The sequence below is a fragment of the Uloborus diversus genome, chromosome 4, assembly GCF_026930045.1.
Source record: "Uloborus diversus isolate 005 chromosome 4, Udiv.v.3.1, whole genome shotgun sequence".
Taxonomy (NCBI): Eukaryota; Metazoa; Arthropoda; class Arachnida; order Araneae; family Uloboridae; genus Uloborus; species Uloborus diversus.
The window spans coordinates 165,576,484-165,596,088 of NC_072734.1; the positions used below are offsets into that span (position 1 = coordinate 165,576,484).

Below are 19,605 nucleotides of genomic sequence, written 5' to 3' on the forward strand. Positions count from 1 at the left end.
CTCATATCATACCACCCTCCACGACATAAAGTAATTATATTGTAAATATTTATTAAAAACTCTTTCGGAACTGAGTTTTTTGCTGAGTGTAATAGTTTATATTCAAGAAGAAAATAATATCAAGTTATCGGATTAAAATTTCATTTTATTATAGTTGTTTATTAGCTATTAATGACTAGGATGAATGTAACAATTAGTGAACTTTTTGGTAACTACTATATTGAGGAAATGTGCTGGAAATTCGAGGTTTTGAATTGAAATCTAATGAGTAAACTTTTATTGAAATCTACCACTCAACTTATAGAAGGTAATTAAATAACGTTTTAAATCTCCTAATTTGCCAGTTGGTTAAATGTTTCTCAAATTTCCGAATTTTCATTTTGTTAAATTATCCTTTGCCTTTCAGTAAAAATATATTTCTTTTTTTTTTACGCTTGACAATAAGAAATAATAATGATATCCTTTCCGCAGCTAATGTTTACCTTTCAGACCAAAAGGAAATTTTCAAATAACTATTTTTTGCTGTATAGTAAAGAATATATATTTAAAATAATTAAAAGAATAAGCTGATTGAGGGAGAAATATAAAAGTAAATTAACAAAATATATTTTATGATGTGGAAAAATAAGTTGGATAAGTTTTGGATGAGCCTTACTATAAAGAAGGTAAATACAACTACGCTAAGTGTTTTTCAGCAGTTTAATTGTAGTTATAATTAGATAGTTATACTAGAGGCTGTTATCATAAGGTTTTTCCTTTTACATACCACTGTTCATCGTCATCATAGTAACTTTCCTACGTCATGATAATATCAATGATTAGAAAAATTCTGTTAAGTCGTTCAGTTTAGTAGTAATTAACTTCAAATATTTAATTTTGAAGGCCAAAACTCATGGTTGTGACTGACTACAGGATGGCAAAAATAAAATAAAAGGAAGATCCAGAAATATTGTGTTAATTGCTACCCGATCATCACCTAAAAGAAGAAATTAATGACCTTAAAATTTACAACAGGTGATAGATAATTGGTAAACTCTTTTCCACCGAAATCAAAATTAAGCCTTTGTGAACCAATTTATTAAAAATGCATTTATTACATTGACTAGTAAATTTTGTATTATTTTAACTTTAAAAAAATTAAAAAGTATATCGCCTGGCATTTCGAGTCAAAAAAAAATTTTTTTTTCGAAAGAGTGGTTACTAATGGAGTAGTTGTAAATTGTAGAATTCAAATAAGTTAAAAAACACTATGAGGTAAGTCAAGTTAAAATTTATCTACATTGAAAAGGATTAGTAAAAATTAGGCTTGCGCCTTCAAAACACAACTGAAACTAGCACATTTCGACCGATGCAATCTGTTTTTATCCTTTGTCGTTGCCAATTTCATTTTACTATATTTTACATCAACGGCGCCCTCTTCTGAATTAATCTAACCGTGACAGTAGTTACCACTGTCCACTGGAAAATAAATAATTATTCCAGTTTTCCTTACATGTATTAATCTAGAAAGAAATAATATATGAGAAGATGTAAAACTTATTATATTTCAAAGAAACATTCTAATCTATATGTGGTCCCATAAATAAGTAAGTAGTTTAAACCGTTTCTTTTATAAATATACTTCTAGTTCACAACAGCTCTGGTTAAGTTAACAGCCAGCATATTTTTGAAAAGAATCACCCCCCTAAAAGGTGTCTAGTTTAGACAAGGTAATGTATTTTCCCAAGTTATTAAGAACGCCCCGTTGACCAGAAAACAGTTCGAAAAATAAGTAGAACAGTTTAGAAAAAAAAAAAAAAAAGCTAACTCTTCTAATACAAAACTCATTCATAAATTAGCACATGTTTCTCTACTTCTCCTTTCACAGAACAAAAGTGTTACAATTGCTTTCATCCCAGTTCCCAGATTTTTTCTTTATTTCGGAAGAAAAAAAGAGTAATCATTGCAAAGTTATAACTAGAAAAGTTTCCTTTACCGTAGGAAATCGCCTGATAAATAAGTAAATAGGGAGCTACTAGAAAGTAGGCATGCGTTGGCGGGAGATTGCGCGCAGGACATGCGCACTGGATGTCGATCGTTTGGGATTTCGTCTGCGAGTTTCACTCGAAATTGACGGTTGTAACTCATCTCTTCTAACTCAATCGTATTAAGTATCTGTTACGCAGATTAATTTGGATTTGTTGCTGTCTTATACCAGAGAAATGGGTTAAAAACATCCGTTACGTTTTAATGTAAGTACTTCTGTGAATTTATTTACATGAATAATCCGCTTTCTCATTCAAGAACACAAATATATAATATTAAAATGACGTAATTTTTGTGTTTGTTTATCATTTGCTTTTATTGAGAGGTAGATCTTTGTGCATAAATTTGGGCATAGAATTAATATAACACATATTTGTTATTACTTTTAAATTTAATTGCCAAATTTTATTATCATTTTACCGAATCGAAGCTATTTAGGAGTATAAAGTAGTTTAAGCATGCTGTTTTTTGTGTTGATGCTATCTCCAATTCGTCCATACGTTCCGACTTGGTTTTGGTAATTATGTATTGTTTTAATCTTAAATCGAATAAATATTTCATCCATTATCAAAAGCTTTTAATTACTTTACCCGTTACTGAACTTAAGGACTAAAATTTGCTATACGAGCAAATTTAAAATATTTTTGTAAACAATACATTGCAAGGTTTGTAGGTTTAATCTTAGTTTTAATAATATATAAACATTAACATGCTTGACAAAACGATTTTGTAAATGAGATTGTATAAGTAATTATTAAGGCTTTGAAGTTATTATTCTATTAGCGATCATTATTTGATTTTAAGCAGACATTTTTCTTTTATATATTTATGGATATAGGTCATTCTTCAAAAAAAGTAGCTTTTGAAAGCAAATACTTTTCAATTTCGAAACCTTTTGTTTTCTTTTTTTTTTCGTTCTTACATGAAAGTGTTACCTATTAGAAGTAACCATAAACAATGGCCCAGCTAAGTTGTAATTATTTTACTCATAAATAAAATAAATAAATAAATAAAAATGCCTTGTTCATAGAAATAGAAAAAAAAAAAAAAACTTTAATCGATGCCAATTTAATATCAAAGTAGTAATTTTGTTAATTGCGCAAACAATCAGCTATTTTAATGTTTAGTGGGAACATAATATTAAGCTCTCTTAATTAAAGTACGGCTTCATTAAGTAGTTTCAAATGAATGTTAAAAAATAGTATTTAGTAAATTTGAGGATATACTGGCCATTTATAATTTTGGTAGAATGCCTATTATTGATGTATTTCTCCTCCATCATTTATATTCATTTTAGAAATAATAACATTGATAAGGTCTGTCACAGAGGTGAGGAATTTTCCATTAATATAGGCCTAACAGATACATTTTTCAGGGAAAATTTTTTTTTTCATTGCAACAATCTGCATATATTAAGCATATGAAAACATGTTCAGTTATTTTTTTACATTAATTTACATCCCTAAAATTCAAATTCACGGAGGTGAGAAGTCAGAATAACCATACTAAGTTTTTGAAGCAAAATCTATCTTTTTGTTTTGCGACAAAAATCTCACAACTTCAACTATGGCTGAAAATAAACAAGGGGGATCCTTTGTATCATGTAAAATAAAATTTGATGTCATTACTGCCACATGTTAGTGAGGAATGGCATTTTGTGTTTAGGTAACGAAGGTGAGAATTTATTGTGTGACATGACTTCTTGTCCTTCAGAAACGAACTAAAACACAATATTAAAAAATTAAATATACTTTAACAATTAGTATTTGATACACTTGTGAAAGGAATAACCAATACATAAGTATATACTTTTAATTAAACTAGTTATTAAACAACATAAACAGTCACACAAGGTGTGTGACATGCCACGGAGGTGAGAATTCACATGTTGTGAACCAAAAATATACTAAAATAAAAATTATTATTAAAAAAACTGTTGGCAGGTTTAAATAGATATATTTTTGACGAAATAAAAAGTCATTGTTAAATAAATTGTTCCTTAAAGGTTTTACTGTAAGAGACGTGTGACAGAAAAGTTACACTTTTTGAAAAATGACCCATATAACCAAACGGAATGATATTTTAACATGTAGCATTTCTCATATGAATGGAAAAATGTAAAGCATTCCATAGTAAAACAAAAACTCTCATTTGGGTATTATGGTTATGAGGTGCTGCAACACAATAAGCAAAATAAGCAAAACAACCGACAAAAGCAGTTTTTACTTAAAAACTAAATTTATATGTTTAAATAACTCGGCAGTCCTCCTTTCTCAGTTTAATTAAAAAGCCTTCAAAGAAAAATGTATTGCAAATAGTAGACAAGTCTTTATGAATGAAACTTTGTGTTTCAAAATGTAAAAATATTCATTTTTGATTATTTAAAATATTTTCAGTTCCTGTAAGGTCAAAGGCATGAGTAATTACAATTAATAGTACTTTGACTATTGATTATGCAATTCATTAAAGTGAGGAAAAGTATAATTATTGCGACATAATATTGTGATATTCCTGAGACAATTGTTTTAGCGTTTTATTAAATTGAAATTGCATATATATATATATGTATTTTAAGGACACTAAATCGCCTGGGTATAAATACTGTACCATTCTGATAGCATAAGTTTTGATTTAAATGGTATTGTTTTTAAAGTCGTTGAGGCTGAGATGTACCGTTATAAGTGAGAAAATTGAAAAACGTATAAAACGTATCAGTAGCATTATAAGATTATATTCGTGGAATTATATCCAATCTAAATTTAAAAGTAAGTTGTAAACGTTTTTTCTTTTACGGAAAATGTAGCTTTACACAAAAATGCAAAGCATCTTTTCACAGTAGCATCTTTTGTAGTTTAAAAAAAGTTGTCATGAGTTTTCAAAATCTTTCCAGATGATTTTTTTAAATGCTTAAACTTTTAACTTTTGATGTATGCGTAGCTAAAAATGCAAAGCTTTGAAATCAGAATCCTAAACTGCAGTTGTAATGTACTGACATCACTGATGTTTTTGTAAACAAAATAAAAAAACAAGTTACCTTCAAAATTAAAATTGCATACGTTGTCACTATATAAATTATCCATATTTTGTTTTACTGTTGTAAATTTTTGAAAAGCTAATTGTATGTTTTACTCAAATAGCTTTAGGCTTAATAAAGGAGAATTTTATTTAAAAGATCAACTAGAGGGGCTAATATAACACTTGAATGTTTGTAAATTGATACATTACAGAAAAGTAATTGATATAAGAAATATGCTTTGAACAAATATTTTACCCTTTTATATTTTTTGGCTCAGCTGTCAGTTAGAAGCGTAGTAGAGTTGTTGCAACCTTTAGTTAATGAACCAATTAGTGAAAGATATTATGTGGATTGCGAGTTATTTTAATCTTTCTTTCTTTGTTAATTTTCGGGTATTTAAAATTAATCAATGCATTGGTCATACTGTTTAGCTGAACCATGGTTTCTTCATAAAAAGTATAGGAATCTCAGCTAACTATTTCTTATTTTTTTTCAAAATTTTGTTTTTTTAATTTCTTAATTAGCGACCTAAAACTATTCTTATTCAATTTTTGATGGTCTTAAAAATAATATTTCATTTATCCTTCATTAAGTTAACTATCAGATTCTTGATATTTAAAAATCTCAAATACCTAGTTATAAAATGCATCATTAAAATCATTGCTTCTTGAAAATTATTTACGGTCACCCCGTGTGACTCTCTAATTCAAAAATTAACTGATCATCAAAAAATCACTTTTGGAATATTTGTATTTTTTTTTTGGTGTAGATACGATGTTTTTTTATTTTCTTTTTTCTACTTTCCTTTTTACTGAAAGCAATTATGATTTTCGTTTTTAACGTTTATCAGCTACACTTTGATACTTAGAGCAGGAATTAAAATGGAGAGAGCGAGTCCAATCATTGGCTAAGCAAAAGCTTGGGCAAATAGCTCAAGCCACGTGACTCAACAACGACGAATGGTTGGCACGTTTTGCGTGAAACAAGCGAAAGAAACCTGATTTCTTCCCATGCTTTTCTTTAAAATCTATCACGTGACTTGGGGTTTTTCCTTCAAGGAATGAAAGTCTTCACTCCCTCCATTTTGTTTCTTCTCAATGCTTTGATATCGGAGTAAATCCTGATGATTTTCGTCGTAATTCTCTATCACTTAGATTTTTGCACTCCCACCGGAGTCATACAAAAATGTGAATAAATTCTTTCTAAAATGTGATTTTATAAAAAAAAAAAAAATTAATAAAAAAAAGGAAAAATCGAAAGAAAGAAAGAAAAACGTCGAACTTTTTTAGTCCCATATCCAAAAAGCACTTAAGTTCAAAAGTAACACACACAGTTGATTTATCCTAATGTTGCAATACTTTGGTGTCATTAATGACCGAACGTAATTGTATCTTGTCAAAGGTTAAAGGATCCATTTATGTAATTGTATCACACGAATTATAACTACAGAAGGCGGTCAAATTATTATACTCAAACAAACGTTTTTGTATTATTATTGTTTTTTTTATTGTTGTTACAAAGTTTTATTACTTGAGCCCATTTTAAAGTTCATTTAAAATATGAGTTAAACATATTAAACGTAAAAGTACCTTCTGATATGGTGAATTCCAGGAAAAAGGAGACATATGACACTTGAATTTTAAAAACTAATTTTCTTTCGCTTGCCATATACTATTCATTCTCTTCTGAAATAAATGAGTTTCTTGATTCTTAAGGGGTCGGATTACTCTTTTTTCAAAAATTCAGATATTGACTAACTGTATATATATATTTTTTAAATGAAGAAAGTTTCATAGTTGGAAAATAAGCAAAAAAATTATTATTTTCTCATAAATTTTTTAAAAATAGGAAATTTGAGCAAACATTAAGCCAATTTTGTAGTTCCGCCCAACCACTCCAAACTTATTTCAACTCAATATATTTAAAAATCCTATCTAATGTAAGTTGCTACATTAATTAACTGTGTTCTGAACTGAGAGCTTTGTGCCAGTATCAAAATAATTCTATTGAATTTTACAAATTTTCTTCCGAAAAACCCTCTATTTTTCGTGGTTAAATATCCGTAAAATTTTCAAATACTGTCGTGGATCTTAGATTATAGTTCAAAACATAGCTAGTAATGTGGGAACCATTACTTGAAAAAATTGGATTAGTAGGTATAACACTTTTCAAGTTATGAGATTTATCGCAAATGAAAATATCGAGAAAAATAGTTTTTCAGAAAACGCATTTCAAGATTTTTGTCTCTATGTTTTAAATAATTTTTGAGACTGAAATTCTCGATGTTTGTAGCTTATGCAGTTTTTGAATATACTTGTCAACATGTGTACTCTTTTTAAAACTTTTCTATTTTCCTGATTTTGGGGATTTTTGGGGTCTTTAAGTTCGTTCAACTTCCGGTTCATACGACATCACTTCCGGTGTACTTAATTGGCTCTAACTCCTTTTCTATTTATCGTAAATACAAAATTTAAACAATTTTGTAGTCCTAAAAATATATCCTTTTTAAATATATAATAAAATAAAAAACAACTTTTTTTTGATAAAAATGGTCATTTTAGGGCCCCTTAACTTGTTTTTCTCAAATAGTTTGATGACTTCCAGAAAATCAAGGGAAAAATCAAGTTTTTTCTTTGTGTCTCTACAGAGCGAAAAAACTTGTCATCATATAATAATTAGGTTAATTTTTGTCTTTTGTATGTCTAGTTAAACTTTTTGGTAAGTAATTTAATTTTCTTTTCAAAGATGAAATAGGTCAATTACTAAGGTGACAATTTGATGTCCTTCCATGAAAATACTGCATCTCTTTAGTTCACCAAGAACCTATTGAGTATAGAAACTAATGTTTTTTATGCAAAGCAGAATTATGTCCCTTGTCATTGAGGCATAGTTAAAATTTTAATATAGATTTAATTTATATGGTTTTTAATGGTAACGGAAGGACAAAAAATACGGTAAAGGAAGGACATTTAACTATAAGCTGGTACAGGCTAAAACTATAGAATGCTAGTACAAAACAAACTATTATATAAAGTTAGTAGTCACATTTAAAACATATATAAGTAATATTTGTATGAAAATTATGTGTTCTTTTATTTAAATTTATTAAAAACTGTTTTGTGATTTTATTTCTTATATTGTATGTGATGAAAATCATGAAAAGTACACTTAAATACTCCTAAGCATGTGAAAATCATTTTGGTATGACATGTTTGGGATATGACAAGCGAATTCAATCTGAAATATTTGTTTAAAAACTTGAAATTTATATTGGAACAATACAATATTGAAACTGCTTTTAGATTTGTTGTCACAAGTCACAGGAAAGGATTGTTGAGAGCATTGATTTAACCGTTAAGAGTACTGCGAAGAGATCACTTAATTCATAGATCAACTTTCAAAAAGATGGAGAAAAAAAGGATCCTAAAAGATCCATTCTCATCCTGACACACAAAATATGCGCCATTTGAATCCTATAACAAATTATGTTATTGAATATAGTAAATCTTCAACAAATTGAAGGAGATTTCACTTCAAAGTCAACAGACTGACTTTGAAAGTCAATAAATAATGTTGAAAATGAAGATACAGCTGAATCAAAAACACCAAATCATCAGAAATGCCAAAGGATTCATAAACGTTTGGACAAGTTTTGCTAGTTGAATGGAAGGGAAAGAAATTAACAAAGAGCAATATTGCACAGGTAATTCATATAGAAGATGAAAAAAGAGAAGTATCATGTTTGAAAATGCGTAATAATGTGGGAATGATCTTCGTGTTTGCTGAGAAAGAAGATAAATGTTCTATGAGTTATGATAAAATTATTGAAGATTTAAAGAATTCAAAATTGTAACAGTTGGCTCAGGCATTAGATAATATTATGTCAGACTGCTGCATTAGCTGAATAAATGTTTGCAAGTTGAAATTTACCAAGTTTAATTGTTTTGAACTTCTTGTCCTTCCATTTCTGTTCTTCCGTTACCCTTAACAAATACAAAATTCATATGCTTAAAATAATTATTTTTTAAAACTAAAGGTGAAATTGTAATGATTGAACACTCCCGTATGTGCCCTAATTTTTTATAAAATTTTCTCTTTTATAGTTTGGCTGAACATTTGGGGCGAGCATGATAGCGTGAAAATCATGTCGCAAATGTGTGCTTCCGTTAAAGTTTGTTAAATTTGGTTAAAAAAAAAGTACAAACAAAATATTCTTGGCTTTGGCTTTTTTTTAGCAACCTACTGTGATGTGTATAAAAGTCTATGCATCAGTGTTTGGAAAAATATGTATTTTGATATGACTCACAGACAGAAATGCATCAATTTTTTTGTAAAACTGTCCTTCCGTTACCGCTGCAATTCACTATATATACTACTAGTGGCACCCGCACGGCTTCGCCCGTAATAGAAAAATTAAAGGTCTTTTGGTTCGCTTGTATATTTACAAATAATGTATGGTGAATTTTCTCGCCAATTGGCTTGTACCGACGTTACAGTTCCACGTTATGATAATTTCGTATCTCGCCAATTGGCTTGTGCCCATGTTACGGTTCCACGTTATGATAATTTCGTAATTTATGATAGTTTTTTTTTTCTTAAAATTGGAATAGAAAAAGAACCACATCGAATTTTCGAAAAATCGCTTCGAGGTGCACACCCCCATGCTACATACTAACTTTGTGCCAAATTTCATGAAAATCGGCCGAACGGTTTAGGCGCTATGCGCGTCACAGACATCCTACAGACATCCCTCAGACATCCTACAGACATCCAGACATCCTACAGACATCCAGACATCCAGACATCCTCCGGACAGAGAGACTTTCATCTTTATTATTAGTAAAGATAAACAGATAAAAAAAAGCTATTATTTAATATTTAGTAACTCTGCCTTTTGCTGCTATCACGGGTTGGATGCGGTGTGGCATGCTTTCAATGCTTGATATGGCTACTCGAGTTACCTAGTATTATACATAAAATCGTTAATTTTTTTCGAAAAATCACTCTCACAAGAAGAATTTTTTAACTTGAAAATTTAACGGACACTGACACTGACATCTATCATGTTTACAATATTAAAAGAAACAAAAAGTAAAGTGCTCCCAGAATAAACTTTAAACTTTTAAATAAACTGTAAATTGTATTCAAATAATGAAACTATGTAACAACAATAAACTAGTATGTTGTGGCCATCACGAAACTTTCTTCTATATTTTTCTTTTTTTTTTTTTTTTTTTTTCTGATCCCTCCCCATGCTTGACGAGGAAGCAATATTCCCAACAAAAACAAAATTACACATGCAAAAACTTGACCCAATGTGTGAATTATTGCAAAAGCAAAGCAAAGAGCGAAAATTGAAAGTTATTTTAAAAGCCTTGCTTGAATGAATTACAAATATTTTATTTGTTAACAAACATAAGATGGCAACAGTTAAAAATTTTAAATCATTGAGATAATATTTCCTATCATTTCCATACAATTAAAATCACGAGAAATACGCAGACGACAATCTATTACGATTTATCTTTCTTATTGTTGCATTAATAAAAATATTTTTATTCGCAAAAAAAAAAAAAAAAAAAAAAAAAAAAAAAAAAAATCAACACCTCTTGGAGCGATCGGCGTCAAAATAGAACCAAAGCCTGTTTACATATGGATTCACATATATCCCAAATTTCAACCAGAACGTAGCATTACTTCTTGAGATAGGGCACTCAAAATGGAAAAAAAGAACGGGTGATTGCGCTACCCCCTTTTTAGCTGTTGACACAAAAATAAAATCAGTTCTTATACCCACTAAGGGCTACTTGCCGATAAATTTTTCTTTCATTCCGTTCATTATTTCTTGAGATACAGCAGTCACAATTGACGACAAAAAACGTTCTATAGCTCAACCCCCGTTTGAGTTATTGACACCAAAATTGAATCAGCACCTGTTCCTGTTAATACCAACATATGGACCAAATTTTGTTTGATTCCGCCAGTAACTTCCAGAGGAATAGCAAGCACGCGTAACTCGAAAAACGTCCCATTGCTCCACCCCCCTTGGAGGAATTCGCGCCAAAAACTAATGGGCACAAGTTCACATAGGGGCACATATGTGTACTAAATTTCGTTCGATTTCATGCGGTAGTTTTTGTTGTAGAGCGGCCACAAAAAACTGGTCACACACAGACGTGACACACATACATACACACACACACACACACACACACACACACACATACATACACACACACAGACAGACAGACATTTTCCAAAAATGGTCGAAATGGACTCAGCACACCTCAAAACGTTCGAATCCGTCAAAATTCGAAATTCGAAAATTTGCACGAATCCAATACTTTCTTCTATATATTAGATATAGAAGAAAGTAAAAACGAGTTTTTAAAAACGAAAAGTTTGTTTGAGTACAATAATTTGGTCACCTTCTGTACTGTTAATAAATGCTTTTTCCTCATATTTAGAACCAGCAAAATGACTAGCACCCATACGAAAAATTGGGATTTGATATTGTAACTTTTATTTTTTATTATTTTGCTAATGTTAAGGACCATTGTCGATTATTTACGTGATAACTATTTTTTTACATTGACGTTTGAATATTCTCTATTAGATGTTTTTCTACTTTAGTTTTTTATTATGGTTTAGTTACATTTTTATGTTCTAATTTCTAGCCTTTCTGATGACCGGTTAATCCTTTCTGCTTTTTTTAATTCTTTCTTTATTATTGAATAATTACTTCAATAATGTAACTACTAACAGCGGCAAATTGCACTAATACCATTATGAATGATAGACGTGTATTTCGTGTTTGGTTACAAAGAACCTCTTTTTCAGTGCAGGAAAACGATGTTATGGATGAAAAGAGATCTGACAAAAGCAGAATAGTCTTGTATTGAAACAGGTGTCCCTTGAAACTGTGCCTGAAATTCGAAATTTGTACATTTTAACAATGTCATTATTATTTTAATCTTTTACACAATTTTAAATTTAAGTTTTTGTTTGTTTTTTGCTACTATTGAGAAGTAAATATTTTTTATGAATTGCATGAATGCAATTACAATATTTATGGTTTTATAAATTAAGAGCTCGTTAAATTTAATATACTAAAATTGGTATTTGTTTAGTACTTTTTTATATTCTATTTTGAAGTAACTTTTTGCCGTTTTTCGGTATATCGAAACTGAAATTAAACAATACTAACTTTTTCAAAGCAAAACTTGGACAGTTGCATGTAACTGAACCTTATTAAAAAGCGAATTAAGAGAATGAATTTAACCTCGTTTTCACAAAAAATCACAGTCCTTTATTTACATAAAAGCAAAATGCTCTGTTTTGGACTAATTATTTACTCATATTTCAAGGATTAAATGCAATAATTTGGAGGCTAATTTTTATGATAAATAGGGGAGGGTGGAGACAAAAAATATAAAATTCAAGCCAAATAAAAATTAAAACACGAAAAAAAAGTATATATTTTGGTTTGTATCATTTTTTTTCGTAGGAGCTACTGTTAACAATTTAATATTTTATTCGGAACTACGCAATATCTTGTACATATGGTCAAATAAAAACACTCAAAATGGTTTTACTTTTGCGTGACAAAAATGTACAAGTCTCCATCATTATCAGTTACCAAATTCTATCAAATTAATTTCTTCTTTAAGTGTCTCACGATCTAGTTCTTCAAACCCAGAAGGTAAATTTTCGCCCCTGTCAATATAGTCTGACAAATTATCAGGTCCCCCATTTTATTTTTCCTCCCTCATCAGTTGTGTCAAATAAGCCTACATTTTTCTATGTTTTTGACATTTTTGTTTTTTATTTCTCTACTTTTTGCGTTTGCTTCTTTTAAAATTTGTTTTCCGTGAATATCACTAGCAAAGATACTTTTGCCCTCTTGATGCTCTTTCTTCATTACTCAACCTCTTCTTCAACCTTCGGTTTTTGGATATCCTCTGAAACTCTATGGACCAAAGAAAACACTCACTGCTACAGTAGAGCAAGAGGGGTTTTTTGTATCAGTTTTATCTATAGGTTACAGATTGGTATAATCAGCTTTATCTGAAATGCCACTTAGAATCATGAATTGCTCATGGAATCGTCAGAAAATATTCCTAATTTCATCTTACGTGGTTTGATTCGAATTTCTGATGAGATGAAAATACATGTAAAGTAAAAAAAAAAAAAAAAAAAAACCCAGCAAGTTGAAAACTCTTAAATCATAAAATAAATGTTAAAAAAAAACCTTTGGAATTAAAATTTAAGCTGAGGCACGGTGAGACAGTCTCACCCTGCACGACTGTCTAACTGTACCCCATTTCAACTTTTTCTTCGAATCCAACATTTTAAGGAGTTCGTTTCAAGCCTATCTATCCTAAATATTTTGAATGAAAATTAACTGCTAAGTGGAAAACGCTCAAATAGCTAATTTTTATTCATGATTTTTTTTTAATATATCAATGCGTGCGAAAGTTTAAAAAAAAAAGAAAAAAAAGAGGAAAAATTAATTTGAATTTTGACATCTTGAATTCAAATTACGTTTTTCGCAATCACGAGTGTGTGTGTATGTAGGCGTGTGTGTTTGTAGGTGTATGTATGTATGTGTGTGTTTGTGTCTGTGTGCAGGCATGATTGTGTGTGTATGTATGGGTGCGCACGTGTGTGTGTGTGTGTGTGTGTTTAGGATATAGACGCAACCTGCAGACGGTTTTCATTATAGGAGCAGCATCGGGAGGGGCCGGTTAATGGTGGTGCTGTAGAGGGAGGCGGGGGAAAAATAAAATCAAAGGAACGCCATTCAAAGGCCAAATGTAAACAATACGCAATGTGATTACTCAAAAAAAAAAAAAAAAAAAAACCCCTTGTTTTCCAGAAATATAACGATCAGTTGATTACAAGCTCAAGCAACAGCTTCATATCCCAGAATCCACACTACCAATTGCTGCAAACTCATATGTACCTAACATTGTTTACCGATTATAACTAAAAAAAAAAAAAAAAAAAAATAGCTTTGTATTATTGTAACACACGTCTCATTGTGCTCCACCCTCCCCTAATGTAGAAACCAGATTTTGGCACATAAAAGTAGGGCTGTTTTGTTATCTATGGTTTTTATGTTTGTGAGTAATATATGGTAAAAGGAACTAAATAATTAATAGAAGTTTTGAGATTTTTCCGTTTTCAAGTGAGCTTTTTTGTTTACTTTCAGACAAAATTTTGATTTTTTTTTTATTATAATCTAAAAAAAGGAACCATTAAATTAGAGATTAGTTTACTTACAATAACTCAATTTGCTAACATTCATTTAAGTAATGCATTTTTAAATGCATAAAAAATATTTTCTCCTTGTTTGCTTTTGATAATAAGTTAAGCTTTTTTATGATTGCGTGTGATTCTCAATTGACCTCTCTTGTTCTGTTCTCTCGTTTTCTATATTTTTTCTTCAATCACCCCCTATTGGAATTATTGAAGTGCCTTTCTGACACCAAAAAAGTATTTGAACAGTAAGTCAAGAAAAACTTTGGCAAAAAAATGTATTAAGATTCTTAAGATATGTATTGCAACTCAGTTTAAAATTACAAAAGCTTACAAAAGAAAATTACAAAAGCTAAAAAAGAAAAATAGCAACGCAGAAATTAGGGAAAAAAGCAACATGAAATTCCCGGAGAAGCATGCAAGTTAGGAAGAAAAAAATATAAAATAAAATGAAATGTGAAATAAAGTTGAGACGGGTTTCTTTTGTAAAAGTGAACAACATGGGGTTTTCATAGCATTTAGATTCATGTATTTAATTGGAACTTCAATTCGTTAAAATTTGAGAATGTATAAGAAAATAGAGCATTGGTATGATTGAGTTCTCTTACGTTGATTATAATTATTTAGTTTTTAATTTTAAGCAAATTTAGAAATCCTACACTAAAAAATTTCTAATTTTATTTTCGCTTGAAATTGAGGATGTTCACCCTCTTGGAATAAAACTATTTACGATTCATTACACGGGTGTTTGGGATTGATGTCATCAATGAGTGGTGCCAAAAATCATCAATTGGAAATAAAAATGATTCTACTGGATCTCAGGGAGAGCTGTTAAAGTCGGAAGTACTTCACAATTCCGTCATTGATAGGTACTATATCATTTGACATATACGAAATGAAAAAGAGAAAATTATTCTCTTAAAATGTAAAAGGGATTATTATTCTTTCCAAATTTTTGATTGATTTTATTAAATTGAAGTATTACATTAGTCCTTTACACAATAGATATTCTTAAAGATAATTTAATTTAGATATTAAATAAAGTATCGTCGCCTGCCTTGTCTAGTGGTCAGAGAAGTCTGACTGCGATGGGGAGGTCCCGAGTTTGAATCCCGGCTCGGGCATGGACGTACTTTCTCTCTCCTGTCCTTGTCCTTTCTTTGTGTGAATGTGTTGTTATGCTGAGAATGGTTGCCTATCCTATAAACGGGTTCTTATGGCAAGTGTGAACTGTAGAAGTCGGACTTACACCAAATTACGGTACAGTTGGAAAATTGGAGCAGCGCACCTCAAATTGCCAGCCTAGCTGGCACACAACAACAAACCATCATAGCTCAAATGCTTGCTTACATTTCCAATTATTGCAATATATGTGGATCCATTTAGATTTGCGGTGTTGTGTTATTAAGAAAATATCCCCCCCCCCCCCCAAACAAATAACCTTTCTCACAGTTAAACGTTTGGTTACATATTCAGACCTGTGGTTTATAGAAAAAAAAAAAAAACGTATGTTAACTTCATCGGTCAATAAAAAAACTTATTAGGCTCACAGAAAAAAATATTTTATTACGCAAATATTATTCTTATATGCAACTTGAGTCTTTTTTAAAACAGTACAAAGTAAATAGGATCTGTCAGTTGAGATTTTCAATTTTCTTGAAACATTCAGAATATGTTAGGGGTATTGTGATAAAAATAATACTAAACACTTTTCATAATGCGCTCGAAAGGACAAAATAACTTTTCTGGGTCAGAAAGGACAATATTTAAGTAAGAAAATTCATTTTGTTCTTTTGAGCGCATTGGAAAAGTGCTTTTTTTTTTAAAAAAATTCTGTTCTTTTATTATTTTTAGTGTAAATGTATTTCAGAAATAGAATAATGTTACCATCATACAAATTCCTCTTTTTTTTCATATCATTGCTCGATACTAAAAAGAAAAAAAACTATAACTTTAAGTATTTGGCACTAAAAATTAATCCTTGTTCCCCTCAAGGATTTGTTTGTGTAATAATTTAATTAGAACCATTTAAATATTAAAGGTTTGCGAAACTAATTCATGTATCACAACATACAAGTTACTCGTGATAAAAATCAAATATATGTCTTTACTTAGCCCCGTTTTCGATTATTGGCATAGATCAGAATAAAAACCCTAAGAAAGCAATGATAGCGGATAAATTTCTAGCTTGCTCCAGAGAATCCTTGATCCAAAATTTCTATTATGATTACTATTAATATTGCTGTTGTAAGGCAACAAAATTTGTAGCAATGGGTTTTATATTTAAACATTTAATGGGGGAAATTACATTAAATTTGCTGTTTTCCGTCCTAACCGAAATAATAATTTTATTTCGGAATTGAATTTTTTAGCGTAAAGTTGTACCTTAAGATTAAGCAAATCATTTAGTGAAATCCTGAAATCTCTACAAAAAGTCTTTAATAGTTCTAGTAATTACTTACCGACATTCGCTTAGGTAAACAAAAGAATGTAACTCTATTTCATACTCGTAAAAAATAAAATCCATTGCTATTGACCTTGGTTCAGTTCAAAAAGAGAACTGTTTGATGCTGGTAATATTCGGATTATTGTAACAAAGGACGAGAATCTTATTGGTGCTAAAGAAAAAGAAGTGACAAATAGGTTTTAACAGGCAGTTACTGATTAACATATGCTGGTCTATATGCTTAAACTTAAGTGCTTGAGAATTAAATAATCATGTGCTCAAGAAGAAAGTGTCAGACTTTTACTTGAAATATTAACCCCGATTTTGTACCTAATATCACAGCTTTGTAAAACAAATTGGCGCATTTCCTAAAACGAAGTTTTCCAATCAAGGTTTTAGTCCAGTCAAATTAGGTCGAAAAAGGGCCGAACCCGGACATTCAAAAAAAAAAATAATGTGCACCTACACCAAGTTGTTCAGTTTCATGAGGAGATAACGTACCAAAAAGTCCCAAGAGTTTGAGCGTCGGGTTTGGGAGTTATGGGGGGGGGGGGGCAAAGAGGGGGTTCAAAATGCAGATTATTGTTTTATTTCAGCTGTATTTCCAACACTTCGTTTTCATGAAAGGGTAATAGAATAAAAGTTGAATATTTAACAAATTACAAACACTGCAAGTACTAGTTTTACACACATCCGTCATTTAGGGAGGGGAGAATTGACCCCCCTCCCCCCTTCGGATTTTTATATATATACGTTGTACAATTGCGAAAGTTTCATTGCAGGTATTTCATTGTTTTTTTATGACTTTTTCGAGCGTATTCCCTTGCCCCCCACCCCCCTTCCCATGAGTAAATGAAATGATGAGCCTAATCATACGTATCTCAATCCAAAATAACGTTGACACTTATTTGTTCATCGAATAAGAAATAAATTCCGAAGTGGATTGGAAAGGAAGAGTGGAAGTCTTTGGATTTTTTAGAGCTGTGCTATAGAATATGAAATTTCATAGATTTTTTGCCGATGGATGTTATACTAAGAAACTTAATAGTAATCCTATATTTGAAGTGTTTTTTTTTTCGGTTTTAAGTTAAAATGGCGTAGAGATGGCATTGAGATTTAATTCTCCTGTACGCAGGCTCGAATCTATGTACTTGCTGACCCAGCAATGCGGGGGGGTCTGTTGGGGGGGGGGGGGGTTCAGACCACTTAGGTGGTTCCATGGCCTATGAAACCAAAAAACTTGAAGAAACTAAATAAAAACCAATACTTCAAATTTAAAAGCTGAAAATGTTTTTGTAAACTTTTAGTAAAAATTTGAGGAACTATAGAAAATCAACACATAGTATTACTTATGAACTTTAGCGAATCTTAATTAATAAAAATAGCTTAACAGGAGTCACCAAGTTGTAAATTTGAAACAAATTCTTTTCAATAATAAAACAATATACTATTCACAGAAATAATCATTAGGAATCCTCAAAGTTTTAAAATATAGAAACGAAAGCACACACACACATCGGTTGTAAAAGTTTGAAAAACAAAAACAGAAAGAAAATTTGGTGGTCTAACGATTGCAGTTTTGCATTGTACTGCTCTGTACGTCTGTTTTTGGCTCTCAGTGTGAATCGAATGTCGGAATGAATGTTGAATGTATAGCAAAGGGGTAGTTTTTGAAATCTGAAAGGTAAGACCTTAAGCGCAGGGCTTGATTACCCAAAAGGCTCAGAAAGCTAGAGCTCCAACCAGAATTTTCAGGAAGCCAAAAAATTACTGAAAAACTGCTTAAAAATTCCAGATTCAGCTTTTAAAGGTACTGCAAACATTAGAACTGGTTCGATCAAATTTGGCCAAACTATTACAATGCACTTTCATAACAAATTTGTGACAGGACAAATCTGTTTCATCAACTAACCACCCTTTATTGTTTAGAATTTCAGTGAAAAGGTATGTAATTTACAAAAATTCTATCTGTCGGGTAGGAAGAGAGGTTAAACATTCATCTGAATTTTGCTGTGCCACTTTTAAAAATAACACCTGTAGCAACAGTGAATTTTATTTAAATGTGCGTGGAATTTTTAGAAAAATTTCAAACACAGAATTTGTGAAGCCCTGAAATGAGAAGGAGCTTTCCCACTTCAGAGATTAATCGGGGCCTGCTTAAAGTCTTCTATAAAAATAATTTGTTTTCTCTTCACTTTGCAGTTTTTCCGTTCCTATTTCTATAACCTCTGTTGAGTGCAGAAAAAAAGTAAATGCACCATAGGAAAGAACTAATTTAAACGATGTTTGTTTTGATTTTTCAAGCGTAATTTTTGGCATTTTTCGAGTTTGAATTGCTTTTTTAATTGCAACATTTTCAAAAGTAAAAACTAAGATTTTTGCTGCCAAATGTATAATATGTTATGTTTTTGAAAAGGTTTAAGAAAAAATTACAAACATTTTACTTTCATTTAAAAAAGGAAATGACAAAGAATCTGATTTTTTTTAAACCTTTTTTTTTAGCAAGAGCAAAGATTATACTTGCAAATATCCCCCCCCTCTCCCTTCCTGTGGTTGAAATACTAACAAGTATATCACTAGAGGTGCTGCTTCATTTCTAAAAGTAGCCACTAATTTTTGACTTAAATTCGATCTTTTACGGAAATTCATTGTAAAATTTTCGCTCAACGTTTTTAATTGAGATCGTTCATAATCTTTCAGTATTTCAGTCTATAACAATCAATCGAATGCTGATGAATAATCAATTCTTGTATCGCTTGTACAGACAAAATACGACAAAGTGTGTTTAACGTCTGTTCCTATCTTTTTACATTTCAATCCGACCCGTTTCCGTTCTTCTTGGGGGCATAACATAAAT

General features: G+C 30.6%; 1 protein-coding gene across 1 annotated transcript in view; it reads left to right on the plus strand.

The window, feature by feature from the left end:
* LOC129221134 (uncharacterized) overlaps nucleotides 1-19,605 on the plus strand; it is a 221,057-nt gene that overhangs the window by 113,348 nt on the left and 88,104 nt on the right. The gene's annotated exons all lie outside the window — the stretch shown is intronic.